At 40.6% G+C, this 26,919-nt stretch overlaps 1 long non-coding RNA gene and 1 pseudogene across 2 annotated transcripts in view; one reads left to right on the top strand and one right to left on the bottom strand.

Moving 5' to 3' along the window:
* The first annotated feature begins 747 nt into the window (after window positions 1-747).
* The window catches only part of LOC144586350 (uncharacterized), a 31,396-nt gene continuing 5,224 nt past the window's right edge, over window positions 748-26,919 (top strand). The window contains exon 1 of the long non-coding RNA XR_013541131.1: window positions 748-11,095. This is a non-coding gene — a long non-coding RNA (uncharacterized LOC144586350). The remainder of the gene's footprint in view (window positions 11,096-26,919) is intronic.
* LOC144586349 (G-protein coupled receptor 4-like) lies at window positions 22,152-26,594 on the bottom strand (annotated as a pseudogene). The gene has a single exon (XR_013541130.1). The product of XR_013541130.1 is annotated as a G-protein coupled receptor 4-like (transcript).

Below are 26,919 nucleotides of genomic sequence, written 5' to 3'. Positions count from 1 at the left end.
TTGTCTGCCTTAATTGTATTACGACAGTTAAGGCGCAGCATTATACAGTGGTGCCCCGCTTGACGATTACCCCGCTCCACGCTCCATGACAAAATCGCTTCACGACTAGGTTTTTGCAATCGCTATTGCGATCGCAAAGCAATGATTCAATGGGGAAAATCCATTTTATGATGATCGGTTCCCTGCTTCGGGAACCAATTCTTCACATTAAGACGATGAAAAACAGCTGATGGTCGGGTTTCAAAATGGCCGCCCGCTGTTTTCCGGACCTATTTCTGGAAGACAGCGACCAAAAATGGCTTCCCCTATGGAGGATCTTTGCTGGACAATGAGGTATTTCGCCCATTGGAATGCATTGAACCGGTTTTCAATGCATTTCAATGGGTTTTTTCTTTCGCTTGACGACGATATTGCTTAACAGTGATTTTAATGGAACGGATTATCGTCGTTAAGTGGGGCACCACTGAAGAAAGATACCATTATGGGTAGCTCCATTAGAAGCATTCGCTGATCCAGCAAGAACATCTCAAGGGACAAACAGGAGATATGCCAAGATATTAGATAGTGATTTTAATCTAAAGAACAAACATGAACTGGCAGAACAAGGTACTATCTTAGATTGGTGGTCAATAAACTTGTTGAAATCAAGATATGTAAAAGATAAAGCTACAGGGTTTCAGAAAGACAAAATACCTTTGGATAAGGGGTTGCTGGATTTAGAGGAAAAATATTACCAACTACACTCGGAAAAAAACAAGACTTACTTGACCTTACACCTGATAACTGCAGCTAGAATTGTATATGCCAGTAAGTGGAAGACTACAAAGGTGCCAACAAAGAAGGAATTCATTGAGAAGATTTTGGAACTAGCAGAAATGGATATTTTGACAGAAACACTAAATGATAGACTGGATAATAATAAATGGGAACCAGTTTAAGTAGAATAGATTAGATTAATATTATGTTAGAGAGCATAAGACAAGATGAAATGAATGGAACACATTGTAATAAATCACTCTGGTTGCAACGGATATAAAAATAGAAAAAATGCAATAAAATATTTTTTTTTAAAAATACCCTCAATACAAAATTTAAAATGTGAATTTGAAAGGACAACTGAGTTTGGGGTTATGTATTGGTTTCAATACATTGGTACGTGGTGGTGCTGCGGGCTAAACCACAGAAGCCTTTGTGTGTGCAGCAGGGTCAGAAGACCAGCAGTCGTAAGATCGAATCCACGTGACAGAGTGAGCTCCCATCGCTTTGTCCCAGCTCCTACCAACCTAGCAGTTCGAAAGCATGTAAATGTGAGTAGATAAATAGGTACCACCTCAGTGGGAAGGTAAACAGTGTTCCGGGTCTAAGTCGCGCTGGCCAAGTGACAACGGAAACTGTCTTCGGACAAACGCTGGCTCTATGGCTTGGAAACGGGGATGAGCACTGACCCCTAGAGTCGAACACGACTGACTAAAATGTCAAGGGGAACCTTTACTTAGCTGATTTTGCCCTTTGAAACCAACTTTTATTGGTTTCAAAGGGCAAAATCAGCTAAGTTCACATTCAAATGTGAACGGAACTAGTTTCATCTCTACATTAACCTGCTTCAGTTTCTGACACACTTCTTCAGGATGTTTTGTGTCTTGCTGGGACTAAGTGAATTTGTGCTCCAATTAACCTCACCGGCAAACGCCATGCTATCAATGGATCCCAGTTCTGAAATCAAAGCATATTTTGGAGGAAGTGAGCAACTGCAAGGTTAACTGAGTCAGAGGAGATGCTGTGCAGAATGTTTCAAACAAAATGTGTATTGTGGCAAGCATTTCTGTGTTTGAAAATCCCTGAAGTTTCTCCTTGAGGAAGAAACTGAAGTTTGCATAAACAAGAACAATAATCTAATGTTTGAACTTTTGCTGGCAAAAAGAGACCATCCTTTATAGCTGCTCACACACACACATGCACAAAGAGAGAGACAGAGAGAAGTGCACACACACTCACACACATGGTATAGAAAGGGATAAGACAGTCTAGATGTCAAATGAATGTTTTTCACCCATGTAATCCAGTTTGGCAAAGCTTGTTTCCATCTTTCCTCTAAGCCAGCCCTGTAAAAGCAATTATCTTTCATCATAATGTGAATCAAGCTTGAAAACCTCTGTGTTTCTCAAAAGCTTGACAACATTAATTGAAATCTGGGCAGTGAAGTTTGCACTTCCTGAGATAAGGTATGTTTACAGAGGAAGTTGGTTGCTAAGTTGGCCCAAGCTAACAATCCTAAAGGTTCTTGTTAAAGGATTTGTGTTATTTCTGTGGGTGGATCATAGGCTCATCCAATTATGACTGCAGTAAAAGCCAGAAATTGTGTCATACGCTTTACTAGTTCATACTGGTTTATGCATTCCTTTTACTTAACAAAACACATACAAGCAAACACACACACACACACACACACACACACACACACACACACACACACATGGGGGGGGAGAGAGGGAGAGAGAGAGAGAAGGTGGGTTGAAGCCTGCCAAAAGACGAAGAGTCACAAATATCTAATGCTAGTTTACAAAAGATACAATTTCATATTTTGACAGTGAGTTGAATCCAGAGAGGCAGGAGAAAGTTGTGTGTGTGTTTTTAAGTGATTGTCTGCAATTATAGTTGCAGGGCTGCTAAAAATAATTATGTATTTGTTACTTTTTTTAACCGTTTCCTTTTTTTTCTCCTCAGAAATTAATGATGTTTTGATTTTTCAGGGCTCAAGCTGCTGGTCTATGAGACTAAACATATTGTCCTTCTGTTGACCTTCTTGTCACCTCGAAACAACAATTACAAGGCAGTGCTTGAACCATGTAAAAATTCCTCTTCCAACTTAAATATGAAAAATAGAGAAGCAGTTAAAAAGTTAGTTACAGCACAAAACCAGTGACCATCTGTCCATTTGAGAAACCTAAACTGTAATGTATTCAGTTTGTTCTGAATTATCATGTAAGTTGTTCAAACTGTAATTATAATTCATTCAAATAGCATATTTTGCCATATATCCATTGCAATGTCTGACACCATTTTTGGGGAAGAATATTAATTAAATATTAATTCCAAGTGAAATACAAATTAATTAACTTATTGATAATAATTTGCTGCCTTTTCCATTACACCCACAGTTACTTACCTCCGTTTGCTTAACAGGAAGTCCAATCTTGGGTCTAGTGGATACTATAAACCTCTGAGGTAACAACTTTGAAGGCTTTTTGTTGGTTAAGAGAATTAATGGAATTGTGCACAATTATTTTATTGTTTAGTCTTTTTTAAAAATGGCAAATGTACCCCATAATTCTGGAACAGGGAAGTGTGCTGTAACAGAAAATAAACAATTAAATTATTGACATTAAGGATGATGGTGGGAAGGAGGAAATAAATTATCCAGAAGATCTAGGAAATCACATTCTATGCACCTGATGAAGTGAAATCTGATATCTGAACATGTACGGAATAAGAGATATGTTAGTTTAAGATACCATATCTTGTTGTTTTTAGTTTTTCTGCTTCAGGTTAAAATGGCTTCTTCTCCGTAAAATGCTTGAAATATGGCTTGAAAATTATTTGAGATCAAAATACCCAGAAAAGAGCATGCTATCTAAGGCCCTGTGACTAGTCGGATTATGGGAGATGTACTTCAACATCTGTAGAATGTTTAGAAAAAACTACAGCTCCCATAATCCCACAAGTGACTGGGGGATGCTGAGCATTCTAGTCCAAGAAAATAATGGAAAGTGAAACTTTTAACATCTGGGTGGCTAGATATTCCTCAATTCCAATAAGATTTATATATTTGTTTTCCAATTTGTCTTCTTATGAAATTAGTCTAATCCAGTTGTTCCAGTACATGGATAAGAACTCTGGCATGCTCTTTAGCCATACATACAGTATAAGAACCTAAGAAGAACCTCCTGAATTTGACTTGTGATCCAATGAATTCAGCAGCCTCTTTCTTGCCACACCTGATCAAAAGCAAAGTAACAAGTGAAGCATGCTACTTATATACCACCCCATAGTGCTTAAAACAGTCTCTGGGCAGTTTACCATTTTAGTTATGTAGGCTACACATTGCACCCACCCACCCAACAAACTAGGAACTCAATTTTCCAACCTTGGAAGGATGGAAGGCGGAGTGAACCTCTACCTGCCTACCTGTGATTGAACATGGGTTGTGAGCAGAGTTTTGGCAGCAGTACTGCAGTTTAACCACTTGACTGCAGTACTACAGTTTAACCACTGTGCCATAAGGAGCAGATGCCCCAGGGTGATATGCAAGATATGCAGGCCTGTAGGGAATTCTCCTGTTGTGTTGGTGATCCCAGGAAATTGAGGTCTGGCAGTGTGGACAGGTGATAATGTACTTCCTCTAAACCTGGATGTAGTATATTCATGCTCCAGTAATGAAGTTAATCAAATGGTGATCTCTCCTGAAATAGAACTGTGTTCTTCCTAGAATCCTTCAGCGCCATGGCTTGCATCAAAGGAACAGTCCAGCACATTATAAATTAAGCTGCCTAATAGTGCCTTGATCTTAGAGGCCTCTTCATATGGTAGATCAGTGGTTCTTAACCTTTGTTACTCGGATGCTTTTGAACTGCAACTCCCAGAAACCCCAGTCAGGACAGCTGGTGGTGAAGGCTTCTGGGAGTTGCAGTCCAAAACTCCTGAGTAACCCACGGTTAAGAACCAGTGTGGTAGATGATAGCTGCAAATAGACTGATTTTTAATTGAGGTTGTTATACACAAAATCTCATGCCAGAAAACCCAGTTCACATTTAGGATGCCACAGCATTCCTCTCAGAGTTGCAGCTACATTGGCAATTCACCCCACAACTTGTGTTGAAGTTGGCATGCCTAAAAACTGAAATATTTACCAGCAAGTAGGCTGACAGATTTCAACATCAAATCAGCGCTGTATCACCTACCAAAAAAAAAACACAAAAAAACAAAAAAACAAAGTCCACAGACGAAAAGGGAGAGATGGGGAACAGGGAAGTGTTGAGGGGGGGGTCTTGTTCCAGCTGATGATTACAGATATTTTATGTGTAGTGTGAAACTCTTTCAAAGTTGCTATCTGGGGATAATCTTACATAGTCACTAAAACATTTACTAAGGCTGCCATCAGAAGGGCATTTGTTCCACTGTTTGGTCCACTGTGGAGACCAGCTAGTTCACTCTTTTTTTTCTAATAATCAGATGATGTAATTGTTAGTGTAAACCAGCCCACTCCCAGAGCATTCCTACATCCATTTTCTGGGTCCCTGTCGGGAGTGACTACTGTTTTCTTATGTGTGGGTAGGATCGGTCAATTTTGGTTTGTTTTCAGCACATACAATTGCTGAGATTGATCCAAAGCAGAGCTCGCGGCTTTATATTTCCTTTCGGTTTTAAATTTCCCAATATCATTAAGTGGCTTGAGAAAATGGCTTAGCCACTTCATGATATTGGAAAATTAATATTTCTTCTGCTCCTCCAGTTACCTCCATGGATGGGCAGAGGAACAAAGCAAACTTTTTCAAAAAAAGGTATAACAGCACTTATGCAGTATACTAGCTGTCTCTAAACGAAGGAACAAATGAGATTTTCCTTGCCTTTTTGAAACCATGTTTCTGCCACTGACTCCCTGTGCAACCTTGGGCAAGTTACATGGTCGCAGAGCACCCTCAGAAGAGAGGACTGGTAAACCATTTCTGGTATTATACCTAGAAAACAATGGGAAGAATCATCATAAGTGAGAACTGACACGAAGATTCATAATGAGCTGCCATTGTGATTATTCTCTTTCCTTTGGATAGTTAAGGGTAACAGAAGTCGGCATTTCTTCTGAAGTCACTTTTAACTGTCACATTTTAAGCCACTCCTCGTATTATCAACTCAGGTGGCTTTGAAAGGATCAGGCTTCCCAGCTCCAAAGCTACATTGCAAACAGTTCCTACCTGCTATTAAGCAGAAGCTGTTCATACCTTTTCCTAACTTGATCTGCTATTAAAATCATTTTCTTGTATGAAAATTAAATTCCTCCAAGTACTCTAGATGTAAGAGAATCAATGTCAAAGAGATAATAGCTTAAGAAGGAAGAGAAAATAATGTCATGGTTTAAGAATATTTAGAGTATGATTCTATAACAGGAAGACTATTATTTTGAGGAGAAATTCCCATAGGGACAGGAGGGAAACTGACTTCGCAGGATTTTAAAAACCAGACAGGAGAGCATGCCAGATAAGATACTGGAGGAAACAATCATCCACTGGCAAAAAGGATGGCTCAGATCATCTAACATGTTTTTTCCATCACTAATTCCTATTATTCTATAATTAATAGTGGAATACAGTCAAAAGTGTTGGTGGTTCAATTTCTGTTGTAACCGTTGAAAGGTGGGTGGGATCTTATCTGTATTTTTCCAGACTTTCTTGGGCTTCAGCCCAAGCTGCTTAAGTCTTAGAAATCACTCAAAGTCTAGCTTTGTACTGTATTTCTAGGATTGTCTACTTTGCTGTATGCAAAGGCAAAATAATAATAATAATATTTATTTCTTTAGGCACATGATCCAAAGAGCAAGCAATGGGATTTCTAGTTGGTTTATAACCAGCCCTGGCTGGGTTTGTGTGCTCCCTCGAAGGCCCAAGTTGTCACTGTGGCTGTTCTCTTAGACCCTACATTGCTCATGGAAGCCTGAATGGCGTCTTTGGTCAAGACTGCCATTACTAGCCATGCCTATTTGTAGAGAAATTAGGTTTTGGCTACAATGATCTATACCTCATTTACCTATGAATTAGACACATTCTATACAGGCTTTGCCCTTGCAAAGTGTTCAGAAGCTACAGCTAGTGAACATCACCTAAATCAGTGGTTCTTAACCTTTGTTACTTGGATGTTTTTAAACTGCAACTCCCAGAAACCCCAGCCAGCACAGTTGGTGGTGAAGGCTTCTGGGAGTTGCAGTCCAAAACTCCTGAGTAACCCAAGGTTAAGAACCAGTGACCTAAATGGTTGCCTGACATGCATTTCAGAGGCTATGTGTCACTGGTGAGTGGAGATGGAGAGGTCACTTAAAGTGCTGACCTCAAGCAGAAGCTAACTGAGGCTGAAGACACCATACTTATCTCTGAAGTGTGCCATGCTAAGTTGAGGAAGATGCCAAGCTGAGCTGAGGGGGCACTAGCCTGAAATGGTGGGAATGCCAGGATGAGCTGAGGGGTGAGTGCCAAGCAATGTGCAGCGGCTGTGTGTCTTTTAATGAACTGTCTGCAGTGAACTACTGAAAGATAGGAACTGCTACAATATTTAAACATTAATCCTATGATTGTTGGGCTGTGTTCCATTATACCCTGTACACTGAAATGACTTGGAATGTGGCTCTTTGAAGGCTGGCTTGCACAAATTGTACCACATCAAGGGGACTATTGGTTTGGATTTTGGATAGATTACCCTTCACTTAGCTGGCTGGATAACCCAATGAGTTAGGCATTTGACTGCAGAGTCAGAGGTTGAGAGTTCAATTTCCCACTTGGCATCCCAAGAAAGAGCCAGCCTGTGTGGCCTTGGGCAAGCTGCACAGTCCCAGGATGCTCCAGAAGAAGCGAATGGAAAACCACATCTGCATATTCTCTACCTAGGAAACCCTAGAAAGGGTTGCCACAAGTTGGAATCAACTTCACACCATTCAATTATTATTATTTTCCCACCAATTAGCATAACATTCTCCTACAGGTAAAAAAAAAACAATATCTATCTCACCATAATTCCTTAGGTGTGGCAAAATATTATTATTTCTCTATTTATGAACACCAGTAATGTTCATGACTGTTTATATGGTCCCTCTCTTCCCATTTTCCATCAAAAACAATTTGTAAACTAAGTTTAGCTGAGAGGTACTGATTTTAGCAAAAACATTACACTATATTAACTCTCAGATTAGTGGTTGCTATGTAAATGATACCAAGGCTGAAACACTTTGCTAGGAAAAAGACACACAACACTAAAGGTGCTTGAGTTGCATAATATGAAAAAGCCCCAGTAATTCACATACTATTCCAATTTGCATATTATTTGGCTAATATGCAAATGAGGCTATCTAGATATGGAGAACTGGAATTGCCTTTGATTTAAACCGGTCTGCATCTAGCTGATTAGATAGCAGACTAGAAGGTGCATGATCAGGGGATGAAAATCGATTATCATCCCATGATCATGCACCTTCTAGTCTGCTACCATATGTTGCTATACAAATAGAAAGTGGAACAACTCATGTATAATATTTACTAAGAGTAAACAAAAGTGAGATTGTCATACTTGTGGCATATCATGAGAAGACAAGATTCTCTGGAAAAAACAATAATGCTAGGAAAGCATGAAGGCAGCAGGAAAAAAGGAAGACTGAATATGAGGTGGATGGATGGCTTAAAGGAAGACACAGGCTTGAATTTGCAAAAGCTGATCAGGGCTGTTGAGGACAGGACATTTCATGGAGACACCATAAGCTGGAGATGCCTTGATAGTAAATATCAACAAAGGGATGGGGAATGCATATGCAAAACACTTTATATTTATTACAAGAAACAAATAACTGAGAAACAGCTGGATATAAATTCTCTTAGCACATTTTCTTAAACCCAAACTTATAGATCAATCCTGATCCAAATTCAACTCAACATATATTAAACTAACTTTACAATATCTACATTGTTAGGATTTCTTGAAAAGGAACATTTAATTATGCATCATAATTAAGCATCACAGGCCTTCCTATCTGGCCTGCAGCCATAAAATCAGACAATGATCTCATCAGACACCATAAACTATGCAGGGTGAGGCTAGGTCACTGGCTTGGTGGAAATTCTCCAAGAAATGCTCAGGTGTTCTGAAAGAATACTGCCTGAGATTCAGTAGGTGGTGCTCTTTCCTTCCAAGTTCCTGTTATTGAATCCATTTTCAGTACAGTGAGTGTTGGGAGCAGAGCAACAGATCTGCATGAAAGGGATCTTGATTGGTGAGCAAGGTGGGAAAATGAACTCACAATGCACAATACTTTTGTATTTAAATTTTAAAAATTCTTTAAATCACCCGTGTGAGCCTGGGAACAGAATACCTTTTAGATCACTGGTTTAAATTTAGTAAAGCCTTTTCACTGAGGGCCCTTATATGTGCACATACCACACCACCTATTCAAGATCAAATTACGCCAATGTAATTGATCCAGAATTATAGATTCTATCATTCTCATCATTGTTGTTGTTGTTTAGTCATTTAGTCATGTCTGACTCTTTGTGACCCCATGGACCAGAGCACGCCAGGCCCTCCTGTCTTCCACTGCCTCCTGGAGTTGGGCTAAATTCATGTTGGCAGCTTCAATGACATTGTCCAACCATCTCATCCTCTGTCGTCCCCTTCTCCTCCTGCCTTCACACTTTCCCAACATCAGAGTCTTTTCCAGGGAGTCTTCTCTTCTCATGAGATGGCCAAAGGATTGGAGCCTCAGTTTCAGGATCTGTCCTACCAGGGAGCACTCAGGGTTGATTTCCTTCAGAATGGATAGGTTTGTTCTCCTTGAAGTCCAGGGGACTCTCAAGAGCCTCCTCCAACACCACAATTCAAAAGCATCAATTCTTCGGCGGTCAGCTTTCTTTATGGTCCAGCTCTCACTTCTGTACAGTACATCACTACAGGGAAAACCATAGCTTAGACTATTTGGACTTTTGTTGGCAAGGTGATGTCTCTGCTTTCTCATCATTACCTAACTTCATATGATAAGAGAGTTGAAATTTGCTAGACAGGCAACCCTCCATGTTCAGTAATTTTGGACAATTGCCCTTGATGGCAGGGAATGCATTGGCCAGAATATCCATTTTGGAGTAACCTGGACTCTTCCCCAGCTGTGTGAATGTGACTCCATATGGTGCACTCTAGTCCAAGGAGATCAGCAAAGCAAAGGAAATTGTGCTGCTTATGTACTGCTCCACAGCACTTAAAGCACTCTTTGGGTGGTTTACAATTTAGTTATGCAAGCTACACATTGTCCACCTCCCAGCGAGCTGGGAGCTCAGTTTACCAACTTCGGAAGGATAGAAGGCTGAGTCAACCTTGAGCCTGCTACTTGAACCCATCGGGATCGAACTCAAGTTATGAGCAGAGTCTTGACTTCAGTACTGCAGCTTAACCAGTGTTCCACAAGGCTTAAAGTTCTGTAAGATCTCTGACATTTGAAGTTACCGGGCTGCTGCAGTACCTTGAATTACATTTTACCATTGTAACTGCAAATGGCAAAGGGCAGTGGTTTTTACAACTTATTCTTCAGAAAAAGCTTGGTGGATTGTTCTGAAACTTGGCAGAGCAACTGTGAGGGGCCTGAGGGTGATCTGTGCCACTTCTGAAAGAGAAGATTCACTTTCCAGTTGCAAGCTCTTTCACAACTTAGCAGAGGAATAACAAGGCATCCAACCAAAATCAACTTCCCTAGGATTCACATTTTTCCTCCTCACATTTCCAGTAGGGAGAACAAGCTGTAGATGTGGGAACCGTGCTCTTATCTCTTGTCTGATATCAAAGATAACAGCCCATTCAATGGGAAATGATGGGAAATCCTACTATTACCTCCATTCTCAGACCAAAAATAACAGTGGGATTGCTCTACCAGCCCACTCCACTGGCATTCTCTGATGCTGGAATGCCAGTGAGGTAGGGGAGAATCTTCCAGTGACCTTGGATCTTCAACATATAGTATATCACCTGGTTAACCAAGAGAAACACAGGATGTTGCTTAATCTTTCTCATCTGCACCCAACTTTTAGAAACCATTAACTCTGATACAAATGTCACTGTTATGCAATCTGGTAAATATTTCTACATTTCAATGACCCTTTTGCCTTATTGAAGGTCCCGGGAGTACAGTAAATGACAGTTGGACATCCTGAAAGCCATGTTGGCTGGCAAAAAACATTAAAAGCAAAGAGAAGGAAAAACATACCCTTGATAAATATTTAGTTGGTTAAGGGAAAACATGCTCCATAACATGGGATTTTACTGCAGGAAGCCTCCAGGAAGTATGACTGTGCTTGAAAACAAGGTATGTGCCACTCATGCACCTGGTTAAAAGGATATGTTTTTTTTCTCCAAGCATTGCTGCCCAGAGACAGCAAATTCACCATATATTAATGGTGGGGTTGCAGACCTAAGCTGTTTGTGTTATGTCTTGTTATGCAAGTCACCTCCAACCTATAGCAAGTCTGATAGGGTTTTCCTACGTATGTGAGATGTTTAAAGAATGGTGTAAGAGCCTCATGGCACAGTGGTTAAACTGCTGTCCTGCAGCCAAAACTGTGCTCATGAGCCGGGGTTCAATCCCAGGTAGCCGGCTCAAGGTTGACTCAGCCTTCTATCCTTCCGAGGTCAGTCAGCTCACGGAGGGGGTGCGTGCATAATTAACTTGTGAACTGCCCAGAGAGTGCTTGAAGCACTATGCGGTGGTATATAAGCAGCATGCCTTTACCACTTCCAAATTCCTCTTCTGAATATCCATGGTCAAGGAGAGATTTGAACACAGCTCTCCTAAGTCCTAGTCTGATACAACATTCACTGCATCACCAAATTAGTTCTCAAAATTTAGCGGTGAATCCTTCATAATTTATCTGCCTCTGGACCATGAACTGGTCAACTTCGGTACAAGAATCTGTAATTCCCTACAGCTTGCCCTTCCTGCCAGAACTTAATTTCACAGCACAAGCTATATGCTGTCCATTACTCCCTCTTTATAAGTGAATAGGACACTGCAGTCTCCTTCCTTCCTTCCTTCCTTCCTTCCTTCCTTCCTTCCTTCCTTCCTTCCTTCCTTCCTTCTGCTTTGAAAAAATGATGAAAAATACATCTACCAGCTCTGCCTTTGTTCGTAGGGTGCAGGGGATGCCCAAAAACAATTTTTTACCTGATATGAAGGACAAGATGGTGTGCCCTCACCTGTATTCAAAATGTGCAGAAGCTGAACAGACTACCAACTGCATCTTACAAGAATTCTAGTAGTCAAGACTCTGATCACAACTTGAGCTTGATCCCAAGAAGCTAAGGTAGCCGGCTCAAGGTTGACTCAACCTTCCATCCTTCCGTGGTCAGTAAATTGAGTACCCAGCTCGAGGGGAGGGGGGCAATATCTAGCCAGCATAATAAATTGTAAACCACCACGAGAATGCTTTAAGTGCTATGTGGCAGTGTATAAGAAGCATGCTTTGCTTTGCCATACGGCTTTGGCATGTCTTCCACGTCTAAGGCAGCAAGCCACATTAGATGACACCACAAAGGTCATGTGGCATACACAGTGTTCTCCAAAAGAAGGTAACAAGCAAGAAATTATTAGCATTGATCTCAATATCTGTTGTCTGAAAGGGTTCTTCATTCTGTTTAATGGCAGGAGTAAAGCAAAACAAACCCATATACCCATACTAGGCAACTGTTTCTTAGATGGATGGTTTGCATAGGTATGATAAGAGATGGGTCTTTGGGGGATATGTCACCCTTTCCACCTTTGGGTAGACTCCTGACTGTTCACATCTACTGAACACAACCAGGGCAGTCTCTGCAAATTATAGGTGGTCTCCAGCCTAGGGAATCAGTCAGCCCCTATCAGAGGAAGGGAAAGGAAATTCAGAAAGCTGCTGACACAATACTGTCCATCATCATCAACATTTTAGAACTGTAAAGCTGGAAGGAGCCCTGTGGATCATCAAGTCCAGCCCCTGTCAAGGAGGCACAGTGGGGAATCAAACTCCCAATTCTGATAGCTAAATCACTGAACTATCCATGATGAGCCACGGATTTCAAGCAAAAAATGCTGTTTACTTCATTTCATGTTAGCAAGACTTCTACAACCAGAAAGTTCGTGTGTTAAGTTAAAAAAAAAGCCAAAGCTAATTCTTTAATCTTGGAAGCGATAAACATGTCAACTTTGATTTTAAAATGTGACTCAGACCAGCTTTTGGGTTTGGACTTACACTAATATAATGTAGATGTATACTAATTTGTCTGACATTCTGAAAACAAAGTACGCCTAAGGACAGTTTTTTTTTTCAGTTTTGTCATCCATCCCCCAAAGCAAACGTCACCAGACTTGCATTTCAGTTGAGCAAAGGGCAATACTAGACGATGGAGTAAATATGTCATTAGAAACAAAGTTTCTTTAAAAGGAAAATGCTGCTTATTCTAACAAGAGCCTGCCTCAATCTGCATTTGGAAATTAGTCTGCTTTTGTTTCATAATTGGCCAATTAGCACCTTTTCATTTGCCAGTGGCATGTCTCAGGCATGGAGGTGAAAGATTTGTGTGCCTGGAAGGAAAAGAGGAAGAAATTAAGATTCACCTTAACATGCCATCTATCCCTGAGATAGAACTTGTTGTGACATTGAGAAACACCTAAACATTGCTGGGAAGTCTGGAAGTTGAGTCATGGCAACTGGACTTCTTTCTTATTAGGTTGAAACCATTTGCTACTCATCCAAGTAGCTTCTTCAGTCAGTACTTGAATGAGCAGCGAAATGTTTCAACCCAATAAGAAAGAAGTCCAGTTGCCATGATTCAGTTTCCAGATAACCTCACCTGAAGGACTGAGAATCTTCACAGATATACTTCTGGGAAGTCTTACAGTATTTCCTTAGCTTTACAGTCTGGAAAAGGGTGCTATGATTCTATAGCAGTCTTCCTCAACCAGCCACTCTCCAGGTGTTCCAGTCTACAACAGAGAGTTCATACCAATATACTGTTCCTGGCAAAATCCATTTCTCTTCCCGTTTTATAAGGATTGTAATTATAAAGGAAACAGTGAGGCTACTGTCATAAGCCCTGCTATTCAGAAAGTCCTGAGTTTGACCCTGAAAGCTCTGCCTCCATTACAACAGTAGCTGTGCCTTTTTAATATAGCTATTACACTGGTTGGTTCATTTTCTGCTTTGTAAGTAGTCTTGTACCATCTGTACCAAATTCTGAAGCATGTGCATTCCAGTGCACTGCATTTGTTTGCTGGACCTTGGTTTGTTGCTAGATCTAACCTTTCTGGTAATACAGTATATAAAAATTTTAGGCAAATCTAGCAACACCCAATTGTAGTACGGCCCCATGGAAAGCAATGAAATGGGGCTTAATGAAACTAGTGTTTCACTTATTTCCATGGGATTTGGTTATGACTTATTTTAGTGGATTGTAGGTATTCTTGCGGGGGGGGAGGAATGTAGAGAATGAAAAGCTCTGAAGTAATCTAATTATTACTGACGACGTTTTGCTCTTTCTTTCTCAATGAGAGCCGTGTTGTTCTTTTTGTTCCAATGAGTCTGTATTTAGATCGGTTGGCTTTTATTCTGTCCAGTCCCACTATCCCAAAGACCTTCCATCATCATGATCGTTGTTGCTATGTCTTCTTCAAGTTTCCCAAAGGCAAAATGGAATGAGCTGGAAAGCTCTCCCTGAGATGGGAATGATATGAGGAGTATTTATCACAAGGAAAACCTTGTTCAAGGCAGAACTTGGAGAAGCAGAACCATTAGCAACAAGGTCTCTTGCCAGGTGACTGTAGCACATTGAGTCCTCCTCCTCCTCCAGGTCATGTGGATGACCCATTTGCACAATGCAAATAAAGCATCCTTAATTTCACTTATTATCAGGCACATATACTGCTGACTGTGTGAAACTGCTGACAAGTAGCTGCCATTAATTCTGTCTGGTCTATTGTGCCATCTCAGTAGAGATGGGCAAAGTTACTTTTCTGAACTGCTTCTCCCAGAAATCTCCCTCTCAATCTGCTCTACGACTGAGGAATTCTTTGAAGTGGAACCCAAAGAAGTAACTTTGGCAAGCTCCCTAGCTGTTCCAGGGAAGGAAAAGGAATTCCAAATTGATAATTCCCCAGTCAAAAGTTGAGCAGCAAAACCAACAGAACTTTTCCAAGTGTTCATCTTTAATAATGGTTACTTAAAAGTAGTTCTAATTCTTTTGCCACAGACAAAAGAATGCATTTCCCAGATAAGCCTCAGAAGGTCCCCAAGCTAGGAGTAAATGCAGCATTTTGTGTAAGGGGAGTGAGCTATTAGTGTAAAAATTGTCGAGCTAAAACCCAGCTATGATTGCTGCGACCATTAGGGCCAGATAGCAATCATTTTGAAAAATATTTGCTGGCTCCCCCTTTTTTAAAAAGGAAACATTATAAAGCAATCCCCATGGAGAACAGCGTTCACAAAATGTTAGACTTGGAATTAGCAGGGTCCAAACAGTTTAGTAAATCCACACCAAATGGGGAATATTGGAATCTGGTTTGACTTAACATATGTGAATGGTATTAGATTCCCTCCAAACTACCTCAGATTTTGGTTGTCCTCTCTGTTCCAGCTGACTGCAAATTGATGGACAAGGCACTTCATGTTACAGGCAAGACTAGAGAATGGGAGGGCATCCAAAATTCTGAAGACCGCAATGTTCCTTCAGTGAACTGAAGTTACAGGTTGTGTGACCAATTCTAACTGACACAATCACGAAATTGCTACCACACAAGGAGATCATTTATTCAGCCTGCCATTCACATTAATGTCCAACCATGATGATCCTTACAATCATAAGAGGATCATAAACATTGTTTTACCTACAAAGGAAAATAGGCCCTGCAATGCTGATGATTTAAATTCTTTTATTTTCATTTGGAGCTGGTTTAGAACTTGCTTTACTTCATGAGCAGCATTTTAATATTACTTTAATGTTTTATGTTTTTAATTTAAATATTTTAAAGTAAAATATTTTCAGGGGTGATCTATGGAACAAAACTGAGAACTCTGAAGCAATCTAAAAATGAGCAGAACACTAAAAATAAAACAGTTGGCATGGTTGTGTTGAAGATCTGAAAGATACTAAAATACATTCTTAAGAATGAAAATCATGAACATGCGTATACTATGGAAGACTTGATGCTAGCTGCCCTAAATACTCCTGAGGCTGCCCATTATTGGGCAAAATTTATCTGATATATTTATTAATAATAATGTGATGCTTGTGGCATGAACAAAGACAGGCAAATGAAAACCCAAGAAAAACAAAAGACCACAGTACTGAAAACACTAGAGTATAGAGACTCTGGAGGCAGTATTGCTTCCCGGCCAAATTCAAAGTGCTAGTCCTAACTTATAAAGCCCTTTACAATTTGGGACCTCGTTACCTGTCAGAGCCTCTCTCCTTAAGATCACCAACCTGGGTAACCTGATCTATCCAGGCTTCGCCATTGTGGGTGGTCACCCATAGAGAGGGCCTGGAGAACTACCACCAGGCCTTCTCAGTGGTGCCTACAACACAATGGAACCCGTCATCTCTTGATGTTGGCCAGGTTCCCTCCCTTCTGAATTTCAGGAAACCAGTTAAAAGGTGAACTCTGTCACTAGATGGGTTAAACAAACAAACAAACAAACAAACAAACAAATAAATATTGCACAAGCAGAGCACCACCACAGGAAAGGCCCTGTCCTCAGTGGTGGCCCAAGCAGAACAAGCATTGCCACTGCCTTCGGTTTTGCAGCTCTCATGCCACTCTTTCCTCAAGTTTTGCCTTCTCTTCTCCCTTCCCTCTTCTCTTATTCCATGCCCTGTTAATTGCTTCTCCTCCTTATTTTCTTGCTGATCTCCAGCTCCCTGGATGATGCATTTTCAAGCAAAGCATTGGCTCTCCTGGAAAACACACTGGCTGCCTTGAGTGGCTGAGCAGCAAATATTCTATAAGCAACTCAATGAAGAGGGCTGAGAAGCCACCCCCAGATGCAGAGCAACTGAACCCGCCAGTAGAGGGAAGGGAAAGGGGGCAGAGAGAGGTCAAGATGGTTCCAAAGAAAGGAGAGGGGCTAAAGGAACAGCTGCTCTAGTAAATGATCTAGAGAAGAGGAGGGGAAGGATCAGTGCAGCAACATCACCTCAGAGAAGCAGAGAGTCAGACTGTGGTAAGAGTGACAAGAGTGTCATTGGGCACCCTCCTGCTCGGGAAAGGTGGCACAAGTTTCATGGCAGGACCAGCAATGTCATTCCTGAATTTGCCATTCACCTCATTCATTAGACAGCAGTAGCTGGAGAAGAGCCTTTGAAGGACTCAGAAAGGTATAAATGAGAGAAAACCCATTCAGTAACCAAACCTGAGGTACTGTATTTGGAGCTTGAAAGATACACTCCCCCAGGAAGAGACTGGCAGAAATATTCTTGGAGATCAGTACCCAGAGGATCTTATAGCTGGGGTCTCCTTCTGTCCCACACCTAAACAGAAAGACATTCTAACCTCAGAAAGTCAAGATGTGGAATTTTGTTTGTATAGAGTATTCAAATAATAAATGGGTAGGGTGTGGGAGAATCAGCTCTGATTCTCTCAGGAACAGAACCAGCCATCAGTTTATCTGAACTTACAGGACAGCATGGGAAGACTTCGTTCATAAATGCTGCCCACAATTACTGGACAGTTTTTATTTGGAGGGACGTGGTGGTGCTGTGGGTTAAACCGCAGAAGCCTCTGTGCTGCAGGGTCAGAAGACCAGCAGTTGTAAGATCTAATCCACGTGATGGAGTGAGCTCCTGTCACTTTGTCCCAGCTCCTTGCCAACCTAGCAGTTCAAAAGCATGCAAATGCGAATAGATAAATAGGTACCACCTTGGTGGAGAGGTAACAGCGTTCCGTGCCTAAGTTGCGCTGGCCACGTGACAATGGAAACTGTCTTGGGACAAACGTTGGCTCTATGGCTTGGAAACAGGGATGAGCACCGCCCCCTACATGACTGACTAAATGTCAAGGGGAACCTTTACCTTCATTTGCCCAGCTGTGATACACAATGCCAGTCTCCATTCACCTGTCCCCTGTTGTTTCCTTCTATGGAGTGACCAGTTCCCATTCACTGGAACATGAGGTAAAGTTCAGGTCTTGGCAGAGTGTCTGCATGATTAGGAGTGGTTACGTTCCAATGAATCACTCAAGAAGGTCCGAGGTCCTTTAGGCTCATGGCTTGAGATACGGCCGGGTGGGGGGAGCAGACCAAGGTCCCAATGGGTATGAGTCCTCAGAGAAAGTACCTTAAGATGCCAGTAGGTCTGGGATTTATTCAAGCCTACAGAGATGTAAGCCTTCACAGGAGATGGTGCTGGATGCAGGTGAGTGCTGGATGGAACAAGGCCTCTGCAGGTCATGAAACGGCAGTAAATGACAGAACTGCCACAGATATAATGCTGTGGTGCCAGTTCCAGTACAAAAATCTATGTCATACAGATGATAGATATTGAAATTGTGTTCTGTTGAATGTTTGATGGCCTGCTGAATAATTTCCATTCAACCCCTCTTTTCCCACACTGTAGAATTTGAGACTTGTTGCATCCATCCTCTCTAATCTAATGGGATGGGTAAATTTCATTGGGTTGTCCTACTTGGAAGTAACTGTTCCAGGCTGTTTTCTGTTACTGTGTATGGTTTTCCCACCTGAAACAGGTACTGGTATGTGCTATTTGTGGATGTTTTGTGACTTAACTGTCTCAGTCCCCTATAATCTGATGAGAGGTGTGAATTTCTTTTAGTTGTCCTATTTGGAAGTTGTTGCTCCAAGCTGTTTTGCTCAATATTGGTTTTCTGCCTGGATTGAGTACTAGAATCTTGTTCTTGGATATATTTTGTGGCTTGCATTATTCCCCTCTAGACACATGAGATTCGTGGGTTTAGTTGATCCATCCTTCTTGGCAGTTGCCCTTCTGGATTGTTTTGTGGAATATCAATTTTCTGCCCAGAATGGGCAGCGGAATGTAGTTCCTGGGGATGTCTTGAGGCTTATTGCGTCAAATTCCCTCTAGTCCAATGAGGTAGATGAATTTCACTGGGCTGTTCTATTCAGAAATTTCCGTTCTAGGTTGTTTTGCATAATATGGCTTTTCTGCCCAGAATAGATACTGAAATGCTGCTCCTGGGGATGCTTTGTGGCTTGCTGAATTGCTGTGATCTAGTCACATGTACATCATGAACTTGATTGTTTATCCTACTCAAAAGTTGCCATTTTAGACTAGTTTGTTCTGATCTGGCTGGTTTAGTAACATTAAAAAGCTGATGAATGTGTAATGTTTCATTTTAAAAAGACATTGTTCTCAAGGGTGTTTATCACATCCTGCTAGTTTTGATATCAATTTTTATTAACAAGTGCCCATTCTGGTTTTTACTTAGTTCCTCATCTATGCCAGGAATGGGCAAAATGCAGCCCCCAAGGGTCTCTAGTGTAGCCTCTCAGGAACTCTGACTTCTATGCCTCTTGACAAATCTTTCCCTTACAAAAAAAGAAATTTCCCTCACACCAGTGACCAAGCTGAGATGGGGGGTTCTATCTCCCCCCCAAAATTTCTTAAAGTTTGGACAAAATGATAGCCCCTATTCAGAAGCTGAGCAGACTACTTTAATCTGAACTACACTTTATTAATGGCAGAGTGTCCACCTGAGGATATTACAGTTGGTTAGGGAGCACAAGGTCGGCCTTGTGGCCTGTATGGTTTGGTACTAGAACACCTCACTGCCACCGCTGCCCAACCTTGTGTATCCATCACTTCACACAGTTGACTCACTAACAGTAGGACCAGATCTGATATTCATGAAAGGTACATTTTAAAACCTCAGTAGCACATTTGCACCTTGGGTTTGGGGAGGAAGAGAAGAGAGGAAGGTGCCTAATACATGCTGTGTAACCTAAAGATGTTTCCAGTTTTCATTATTTTTTCCTTTTTTTCATTTGGGTTTTCTTAATAAGAAGCAAAGTCAACCCCCTTTGACTTCCTTTTTATTTCAAAGCAACATCACGGTTTGACATCTGTTTTGCTGAGAATAGCTGGCTTTGCTCTCTCAAAAACGAGCTGAAATGTCAAGCTTTCATTGCCGCTTGATCCTTGTTGCCCAGATGTGTATGTTTTTTGAGGTAATTCTTCCAAGAAGATGCTTGGAATCACTGTCCCTCTCCCTCCTCCTTCCTTACCTTTAGTTGAATCATATTATACAGATTGGTGCACATCAGGAATAACTGTATGAATAACTATATACAGTGGACTTCAAAGGGAGGGAGTTGTGGTGATGGTGTGTGTGCCTTTTTTTGTTTTTTGAACCAGAATTAAGAACAGAAGTACCCTGAATAGACAGTCCTATTTTAAAGAAATAAAATCTGAATGTTTCAAATAAAGTTTTTCAATGAAAGTTATTTGAAGTGGTTTAAAACAGCTAGGGCTGCTCTCTTACCTGAAGTTACAACAAATTCATAACCATGTACATTGTCACACATACTTCATTGTTTTGCCCTGGAACTAAACTTTCAGTGCTTCTTTGTTGTCTGAATGAATCATTGTCCAAAGAATTCATCTTGAAACCAAATATTTGCAAGATGGACTCAGCAGTAACTGGTAGGCCTTGTGATTTGTGTAAATGTATTTATCAGTTACATTTATATTTTCCATAGAATTTTTACAGTATACATTATTTCTTCTTTACATTAATATTAGCATGTTATGTATTTTAAGATATGTTTTTCCAATTTAGATTTAAATTCACTTTATTTATCGATCTATCTATCTATCTATTGATCGATCGATCGATCGATCGATCGATTGGTCGATTGATCGATCTATCGATCTATCTATCGATCTGTCGATCCATCTATCTATCTATCTATCTATCTATCTATCTATCTATCTATCTATCTAGCTAGCTAGCTAGCTAGCTAGCTAGCTAGCTAGCTATTTATTTATTTATTTATTTATTTATTTATTTATTTATTTATTTATTTATTTATTTATTTATTTATATCAGTCACCTAGTGGCATGCCACTACTCTTGGTGGTTTACAAATGTGAAACATAAACATAATACTGTAATGTATTTGAACGTTTTAGCTAATTTTTTAGCAGTTGGGCAATTTTTCTTGATCACTGCTTATTCTGAGGAGTGTTTTGTTGTTGTTACAAAAAAAAATGCCCATCCCCAAAATAATCTAAAAACAACCCCATCCAAGAGCCCATGGTGGCAATTACAGATACAAACAGAATCAAAATATGATGTAAATATAAACAGAATAGTCCCGTTAGAGAGACAGTTGCCCCAAATTTCATTTCTGATTGTTTTTGACAGTCTCTTCCAAACATTTGCAGAATTTTTCACATTCAGAATGGAAAGGGGATGTATATGTCATTAGCTGTAACTTACTTACAGTAATCTAAATAGGACTTTCAAGATATGTGAGATATTTAAGAAATGGTTTTTCCAGTCCAGATGGATGAGTGATACTTAACTATAAGAATCAATCATCTTGCTTCTTTTCAATTTGGATGTCCAATTTGGTGCCTCACCCTGCACTCTGTTGCCATTGAACTTTGTGTATACATAGCTCAGTCCCTTCATACTGGAGGTGGAGGACTGTTCAACATTATTCTTGGCCACAATCTTATTGGTATGGCTTGCATAATTTGCCATGGCTAATTTCAGCTAACTGAGAAGTTGCCAGGGCATATTTTACTTTCATTCCTGGTCACATACATGCCTAGTTACACATCTGACATGCACTTCAGTGTCAGTAAGCCTCAGTTAGCTGTAGGAATCCAATCATTATATTCATTTGTTCATTCATATTGCATCTTGCTCTTCATCATAGGAGTTCAAGGTAGCTTAAAAAAACTACAGAAAAATACAATTAAAATCACAAATTATAAATTTACAAAATCAGTATTGCAAATATCTCATACATCATAAAAGTCTGATTTAAAGAAAACCAAAAGAAATCCCAAGCATATTAACAAGCAGTAGTAGAAAACAAATTACACGTGTGCTTATTCCCCAAATAGATATGTTTCTAACTACTGCCAAAAAAACAAGGATGTTGGGAACAAGCAGATCTCCCTCAGAAGAGAGATTCATAAACAGGGTGATTTTGCATATCCCATCAGCTCATGCTCATGCTTCTCTCCACAGCACAGCTGCATACTTTGTTATCATTTAACAATAAGAGATACAAAAACAATTGGTCCTTTTCCAGTATACTCAGTGATGTACACAGTATGAGCTGGAGTACAGTAGCTAGACAATATATACTAACCCAGGACAAAAAAAGATGGATATGGAAGAATGGCCCTTTATTTATTTATTTATTTAGTTATTTAGTTATTTATTTGTTTATTTAAATTTACTTTATACCCCGCCTATCTAGTCATTACAACCACTCTAGGTGGCAAATAACCAGAAAATTGGTCTTGGGAACAAAAAAGCAAAGAATGAACTACTTCTTCTCTTTTGTTAATATTGTTGTCCTTTTCTTAACTTCACATACATCTGAAGTTAATTTTTTGGTCCAAAGGCCCAATCAGTCCATGAGCACAGTCACTCAAAGTCATCAGATCTACTGTGGGCATGCTGCCATACACACCCCATTCCCACACAGGTAATGGTGGACCCGAGGAGACTGAGGAGCCTAGAAGGTCATAAATAAAGTGCAGTCAACCCTTAGGTTTCCCATGTCTCAATTCAGTAGATTACTTATTGAGATGCAGGCTGCTGTTGCATCTGTCCAGCTGTGGGATGCAAAGAAGATCTTGCTATTCAAATTTATATGTGATTTCTATCCTGCAAGGTTTGAAATGGAGGTGCTCTTTGAGTTCGAGCTGAACATCTTTGAGGAGTGGGATATAAAGAAGAGGGTCCATTATGTTATCCAAGATGGCTAAGCACCGAGTGACAAGCTTTCTCTCAAAATCACAGATCCTGTCATCTTCCAGCTTAAATGGCCAGTAATATTTATAGCAGGAGGTCACCTGGTATGGGATAAAGAGCAAGAAGAACAAAGCAATGATGAGAGAAATGACACCACACACTCTCCTTTTTCTTGCAAGGATGCCATCTTCTTGAGCTCATGCATGACACTAAAATAGAAGAATCCCACAAGCACACATGGCATAAGGAAGGTGAAGCACATGATCACCATCTTGAACTGTGCATAGTCCTTGGTCAGTTGGTAGCCATTGGGACAATACCCTTGCCATGTTTATGAGCCTCTCCTTTTTAGCCAGATGTCAATGGCCACCAGAAGCCAAGCAGCAATGCTAACCTTGGTGGCACCATGCCGTGTCTGGAATCTATGAAGCTTTATTGGATAAACAAGTCCCAGATAACACTCTGTAGCAATGAGACACAGGAAATGGTTCTTGGCATAGAAGTTCGTGAAGAACATGGCACCAAATACTACACAGGCCCTGTGTCCAAGGACCCACTCATGATTGTGATAACTGTAACTGATCCAGAAGGGTAGCATCAGAGTCTGAAAGAGGTTGGCCAACATTACCTTTAGGGCATAGACTGAGAGAACACTGTGTTTCTTTATTTGGAATCTCAAGGCCCAAAGTGCCATGCAGTTCAAAGGCAGCCAGCTACCAGTGCTACAAAGTACATAGGGGTGGCAAAATATTTAGTGATGTTAAAAGCCAAAAAGCAGGATAGGTGAGTGGCATTCATTGCATGACCTAGTTCTGAGATGTTTTCTCACAAGACTCTGCTCCTGATGTTGATCATATTATAGCCATGGCAAAGGTTTCTCCCAATTAATGAAATTCAAATAGGCCTGTAGAAAGCAGCAGAGGTCATGCTTAGCAAGCATCTTCTTTTCATGTCCTTTGCTTAGCTGAGGTGCATCACACGTCCTAGATCAACAGAGAAAGAATCCAAAATAGAATCTAAATATGAAACTTATTTTATATGGTGCAAAGTCAATGAAATAAAAAGTAACTGTAAATGGGTGCACGAATACAAGAGCCGGTAATACCTTTTATTGTGCCACTAAAAAATTAAACAAGTAGGAAGGTTTCATGGATGAATTCCACTTCTTCAGACTAAGCACACCTGTTACATGGATGGTGCAGAAAAATTGTCCAAAAATGGATGTTACTAGAGATGGGAGGTTTGTATTCGTCTCTTGGGTGAGGTGAATACATTGCTCACCAGTACAAGTGGATGGCCCAATTGGACTCTTCCCGAATTCTTCAGGGATGGGAGGCAAGTCATGGGAATTACTGTCACATCAAACTTAAATCGCATCAGCAACTCGACTCGAACTTGACTCAATTTTTTCCCCTCTCCCAATGACTTGGATTCGACTTGTGACTCGGAACCCACCCACTCTTCCCTCCCTTTTTTTGTGGGGGGAAAATACTTGTTTTTAATAGGTACATGTACTTGCAGCTTGAGGCTTGTCAATATCCCTGAAATTTTTACACCTTGGCTCTTGAGATCAAAAGGCTCCAAATTCTCCTGGATAGCCCCCCCCCCCAACACACACATTGCTTGCTTGAAACATAAAGTTTCTTTTTAGCTATGGAGGTACAGAAAGACAAAACAATGACCCATCAGCGTTTAGCATCTTATAAATTAAGGTTTATAATTTAGTTCATTCAGCAGGTCGAAGCAGCCAATTGTGCCAAATTAAAAGTCAAATTAATGTTTTCGCCCGGTGAGCATACAGAGATTTTCTTTTATCATTTATCAGCTGAACAGGTATTCAGCACTTCGAATCCTCACCTCCTCCAAGGGGCACCCACTCAGAGGCAGCGCCCGGAGGAGGTGGGCAGGGAAGCCAGGTCACTACCTCTGAGTGGGCAAATATGTGAGATATTTAAAGAATGGTTTCACCTGTTCCACTCCCAATTGAATTTCCATATCCAAGAGTAGATTTAAATCCAGATCTCCTGAGTCCTAGTCAGGAGTTTCTATCTACTAGACTACTCTGGCTAAAGCAGGCCTGCTGAATCGATAGGATTTACATAGCATTGGCTCACCATTCAACAACTGATTCAATGGGTGTACTCTATTGCACATTCCCAGTGAAAGAGTCAAATTTTAAGGGTTGAGACACTGGCACATGGCAGGTCAACTGGACCTCTAAGTTAGTTCTTCCAACAATCAACCATGTACAGTATGTCCTTCCATTACTATAGTGGGGACTGGCAATTGAATTTAGACCCAAGTCTTAGGCAAAAGTGGAGAACCCATATATATTGTTGAGATTGAACAACCATCAGCCTCAGGCAGAGGCAACGGGGAATAATGTCTAGAGTAGTGACTCCGAACCTTCAGTCCCAGGATGTTCTTGGACTATAGTTCCCAGAAATCCTGGCCAGCACAGCTAGTGGTGAAGGCTTCTGAGAGTTTTAGTCCAAGAAAATCTGGGGACCCAGTTTGGGAAAACACAGTTGGAGGTGATCTAATTCAAGGAAGTAGGGCAAACAAGGCATTACAGATGTCAAATTGCACTTCCAGAAATTCCCTTGGGATAAACATTAAAAGGCTAGTAGAGACAGGAGCAAGAATAATGCATCCTAAGTGATATGAAGTATCAACAGGGAATGTATTCTTGAATTAACAGGGAAGTTTTCTATGCAGAAAACGAGCAATAGTTCAGTGTTCAGTAACTGATTGAGTGTGTATTTGTCTCTCTCAAATGACTGAAAGAGGCTGTATGAGGGGCTCCAAACTGCTGGGAGTGGTGGAACAGTGTTGGATAAAGCTCCCTTTTCAAAGACAGACTCCCCCAAGCCCCCTGCTGCAGAGAATTTGGCAATGGCTATGTGGGCTGGAAGATGCTGGCTGACAGCTCTCAACTCCCCCTCCCCATTAACTTTCATAAAATGTGGGATTAGGAATCTAACCTAGATGTTAACCTTTACAGTCCACACAATAATCTTCTGTTACTCTCTACTTAGATGAGACAAATTGTAAGGGGCAAATTTGCACAAGGTGCCCATTTTTGAGCAATACAGGCTCTGACTCTGTATTGGCTAGAACAAGTTCAGACATGCATTGTCTTGTGCCTATCATCCCCAAACAATGCCCTTCAGATATGTTGACTATACTGGCTAGGAAGGATCTGGGGTTCTAGTGCAGGACATCTGGAGGAAACTAGACTAGAGGTGACCGTCCTATACCATTATTTCTATATCTTGTTATTCTTGATATTTAAGATACAGAACCAAAAGCCTTTTATTCAATAGATGGTTGGATTCACCTTGCTCCATCTTTTTTGAAAGATAGCAGAGAGTCACAATGGTTTCTGACTCCCTTTGCTGTGGATCTTTAGAAGGTCTCTCCCTCCATTGTTTATACCCACAAAGATAAATGTATGTAGTGTCTTATTTTGCAAAACATAATTTAACACTCCTTGTCTAAGTTTGTAGATGCAATGTCTTCCTTAAAACAACCTCTGTGTTCCAATATGAGAGATTCTGATGAAAGCAGGTATCAGCCTGCTTGAATGCCTTCATCAGTTGAATAAGTCATTGGCAAAGGGTATGCTAACATTGCAAGGGAGATGAACGGAATGGGACAAGGAAAGGTAGCTAGCAGAATTTCACTTAGTACCTTGGTTAGATCATTCAGTCAAAGGAACCAGCCTTCCTCATAAAACACAACAATCCAGGTACTCTTCCCCAGTAGGGAAAGATTCTTGCAGCTATCTCTGTGTGTGCCCGTGGGTTTAGCACCAGTGTGAAAAGGGTAGTTAGATACTCATAAAATCTAATTTGCCAAGTGACCTTTTATGATATCACCATCTTATTATATAGTTATAATAAAGAAGTGCACCAGCCAAATACATTTCAGTTTAGACCCCACTTCAGAGTTTTGGACAAGTGAACAGCTTCTGTTCAGACAGATTCTGTTTAAGTCTGGGTTCTAAATCAAAGTTAAGACTGAGAAATCTGAAGGGATGTGTTCGCCACTGGTTATCACTAATAAAGGCTGTAATAATTGTTCCACTTACCAAAACTGAATGCATTTTGCAAGTTTAATATTGCATGTTGAGTTTATTGTCCCTGCCAAACTACAGACAAATCATTACAGTAATTTTTGTGTCACAAATG

This window comes from Pogona vitticeps, chromosome 2, assembly GCF_051106095.1.
Source record: "Pogona vitticeps strain Pit_001003342236 chromosome 2, PviZW2.1, whole genome shotgun sequence".
Lineage (NCBI taxonomy): Eukaryota > Metazoa > Chordata > Lepidosauria > Squamata > Agamidae > Pogona > Pogona vitticeps.
The sequence above is the reverse complement of the archived record's forward strand: the minus strand, read 5'-3'. Positions and strand labels throughout refer to the sequence as shown.